This window comes from Quercus suber, unplaced genomic scaffold, assembly GCF_002906115.3.
Source record: "Quercus suber isolate HL8 unplaced genomic scaffold, Cork oak 2.0 scaffold_260, whole genome shotgun sequence".
In the NCBI taxonomy this organism is placed as follows: Eukaryota; Viridiplantae; Streptophyta; class Magnoliopsida; order Fagales; family Fagaceae; genus Quercus; species Quercus suber.
In genome coordinates this window covers 150,203-154,336 of record NW_027069716.1, presented here as the reverse complement: position 1 = coordinate 154,336, position 4,134 = coordinate 150,203, and the positions used below count along the sequence as shown (strand labels likewise).

Below are 4,134 nucleotides of genomic sequence, written 5' to 3'. Positions count from 1 at the left end.
CATGTTAGTAAAAGTCAAAGTGCACACAATTTATTAAACGTATTTATAAATTATAAGACATCTCATTTAAATGTCTTTTTTTTTTTGAAAAACTCATTTAAATATCTTTGATCCTTAAGTTTTAGTTAAAATGCTTTCTTTTAAAATTCATTGTACATTGATATTATTTTTAACTAGTATGTAACCCATGCTACCGCATAGGAATGAATATATTATTAATCATGAGTTTATTCATATATAAAAGGTTCAGTTAAGTCTAAATTTATATTATTAACCATAAAATTTTATTAATAAAACTAAGCAGTATATATATATATATATGTATAAAAGAAAGCGAGTTGAACCACAATAGAATGATATAGTATACAAGTTACAGTCGCAGTCATGTATACATTGAAAGGGTAATTAAAGGGTAATTAAGCCCATACAATTAATTGGTTCTTAAGTAAATAAAACTTTTGAGACATTTGGCACAGCAATCAAACTTAAGTAAAAAATGTTCAAAAGTAGCACAACTATAAGCCAAAATAGAGTAATATGAAACTAAATTGGCAGCCATGAAGCTACTAAAGAGAGGTGTTTGCCATAAAGGGGACTAATTAATAGGTTTAAGAATTCACAAGATTGACATTGGATATTCTTCCCATGTGCTAAATATTGTTTTCAGTAAGGTCACACCAAATAGGTTGAAAGCCATCTTCGTGCAAGATTGATATCTGCAAGAGAAGTCAATCATCAAGAAGGACCAAAGGATTTCAAAAAATGTTAATATTGACTCAATTATGCACATACACACAAACCAATCACTATATCAATTAAGGGAATCAAAATTAAATGGAAATATTACACAGAAAGATGAACCTTGGTGACATTTTATTCAAAAGATCCATTCAAGCTTTTGAATCTTCAATCTTATTGGTGATTGAAATTTTCGTGCTTAAAAAATTAAAATTTCAAAAAATAAAAAACCCTCAGAGTTGTACTCATTTTGTAGTTTTACGATGGGTCATTTTGTAACATGATGAGCATTTGTGTGAAGAAAAAACCTCTAAGTTACATGGCTAATAAAAGAAATTTCTCCAATCTCTTTTTATAGAGAGATGGATTGGTGCATGTTTTTATACATCCTTCATATTGTATTATCACAAAGCAAGTCCAATGGATTTAGATTGATACTACGATTCCCAAAGCATGAGTGTTTAATGTGTTATTAATTTCATCTCATCTCATTACCAAGTCCAATGAATTTTAATTGGAATTCAATTTTTCCAAGTGGTGCATCTCTTGCAATATTCTTTCATTTTTTATTTTAATTATTTTTTTGAAATTTATTTTCAATTCCCATGGCCATTTTCCATATTCGACTTCCTGTTATAGTTCCTAGGCATTTGAAGTTTGAACCAAGAGAACAATGAACCTACGTAAAAATAAATAAAAACAATGAATCAGAATAATGGTTCTCTCGAAAACAACCCCAAATCATATTATATTCTTCTGATTATTTTCTTTGTACACGTGTATAGTAAAATTGGACTCAATTTCAGATTCTAATTAAACAATTGGAATGACACATGGCACAAAATTGAAACTCTAATTTGGAATTCTATTTGAGTTTCTCTCTGTTCACCTATTATTATATACAATTCCCATGACCATTTTCCATATTCGACTTCCTTTCATAGTTCCCTAGGTGTTTTGAAGTTTGAACCAAGAGAACAATGAACTTACGTAAAAATAAATAAAAACAATGAATCAGAATAATGGTTCTCTCGAAAACAATCCCAAATCATATTATATTCTTCTGATTATTTTCTTTGTATACGTGTATAGTAAAATTAGATTCCAATTTCAGATTCTAATTAAACAATTGGAATGACACATGGCACAAAATTGAAACTCTAATTTGGAATTCTATTTGAGTTTCTCTCTGCTTCACCTATTATTATATATATAGATATATAGATTATTATTGTTAATAATACAAAGTTTTTTTTAGATGACACATGGTAGTAGGTTTTCTTAATAATAATAACTAGTCGCTAACCCGTGCGATGCACGGGAAAACTATTGTGTATAAAGATGGAGTCTTATAGTTCCTATCCTTGATATGAAATATTAATCTTGATATGAAACATTAATTTACATAATGAAAAATAAAAATCAATCTTAAGTTTAAAGTGTTTTTTGCTACAACTAAACTTACAAAGAATCAAACTAAAACCCTCAATTATGGGAAACTCAACTAAGGCCTTAATGGCTTAATGCTGCCTCAAACTTGACATCACTACAAAATACACAAGCATTTCTTTCAAGCCAAACATAATAAACCACCACCGCAGACCTATCAATTTTTCTTATGGTGCTTTTCAAACTTCTAGCTTTCAGCACTTTTAATTATACAAATATAATATTTATTTATAAAGTAAAGAAAAAACAAAGATCAGAAACCTTTTAATTTGATTTTGGGTAGAAATAAACTCAAAGACCCATCCGCACGATTTAATTCTCCTTTTCTTTTGGTTACAAATAGATTGGTGCTCTTCCCAATCATTAAAAAAAAAAAAAAATTTATTTCACGTTACAAAGGTGGAGAAAATTAATCATCATTCTAAAAATCTTTCTATATTAAATTTTCTCACTATAGATATAGATTTGCAACACATGCAATAATTCTAAAATTGAAAATCCATCATCAAATTGAAGTTGAAACTGCCCATGAATCATATATTTCGTACCTTGAATGTTTAATCATGAACCTGGCTTTCTGCCCTCCTTGTACCTGAAATGAACTTGTATTTAACCATCAACATATATATATATATATATATAATATACCTCTTGTGTCTCTTATAAAAGAATCCCATATTAATTAACAACAGTAGATTAAGTTGATCAACTCTTTCTCAATCAGTTGGGTCGAGAGGTGGATAGTCTTGGACCTTACATTCATCACCGCATCTACAACCGTTGAAGCATCCCGGCCATTTCAAGTAGTAGCTTTTAAGGAATTAGAAAAAAGTAACTTGTAAGTACATATTATACAATCAAAAACTGAACCAACGAACAAAACAGAGGACCATTAACCCCTCAAGCCTCACCAAAACATAGCAAAGCAAATGAAGTAGGACAGATACATAATAAATTATTACAAACAGATACATACTAAATTATTACAAAGGCTTTTTTGCCTAAAAACTCATACTTCATTTAAAAATAAATAAAAACACAAAAACAACAACAATAACAAAGAAGCAGGACAGACGCAATAAAGAGAGCAACAATCACACAATTAAAACAGGCCAACATTGCTGGTTAACAACGCCTTTGTTAACATAGTCCGTAAAAGTTGGTAGCCTTTAATAGAACAATTTTCCTCAACCAACATGCAAACATGATATTGCAAATTCCATCGAAAGCAAATTCATCCACGCTAGCCCTTGGGATTTGAAAAATAGTAAATTCATGTAAATAATTTAGTCTATATATATATAGTCAAATACGTATTATTCGACAACAATAGATTTCAATTTCATTGAGACATTTTGTCAAACACTTAGGGTTGGCCTATTTTCACAAAGGATATCAATTCTTACATCATTCTCTCAACCATTATACCAGCAAAACATGAGAAAGAGAAAGAATTACAGAGAGAAAAAGCAAGAAAGCTGGTAAATTTGTCAAACAAAATTGGATTTTGAATAACATATGAAAGACTTTGTATGTTTTGAATAAAAGGAAGATCGTCTATATATAAAATAAAATAAAAAAGAGAATAATCAAATAAGATACCCAAATTGGATTGCAAACATATATTATTAAATAGAAACTCACCTGGAGAGGAAACAGATTTTGAATGAAGGGTATCGATTCATGTTGATGGGCTGGCCTTTCTTTACAAACGATATTGGTTTAAACGACAGAAGAAAGCTTGGAATGAAGGTAAAGAAGGTAAAAAGACTGGAGGCAGGGGAACATGTATGCAAAGAGAGGCATGAAGGAAATTGTGTGTTTGAAGAAGGAGATGGGACTTCGTGAAGAAGAAGAGAGGGAGTTTGATGAGTCTGTGTTACTGTGTTTGCGTTTATGGGGGAAGAGTGTTTTTTAATCGGGTTTTGGTTTTGGGGTGAAGGAAAT

General features: G+C 30.0%; 1 long non-coding RNA gene across 1 annotated transcript; it reads right to left on the bottom strand.

The window, feature by feature from the left end:
* Nucleotides 1–338: 338 nt before the first annotated feature.
* On the bottom strand, nt 339–4,134 carry LOC112002337 (uncharacterized). Its single transcript, XR_010632037.1, has 4 exons — nt 3,832–4,134; nt 2,836–2,997; nt 2,736–2,779; nt 339–716 (listed from the first exon to the last, which is right to left on the bottom strand). It is a non-coding gene; the product is annotated as an uncharacterized LOC112002337 (long non-coding RNA).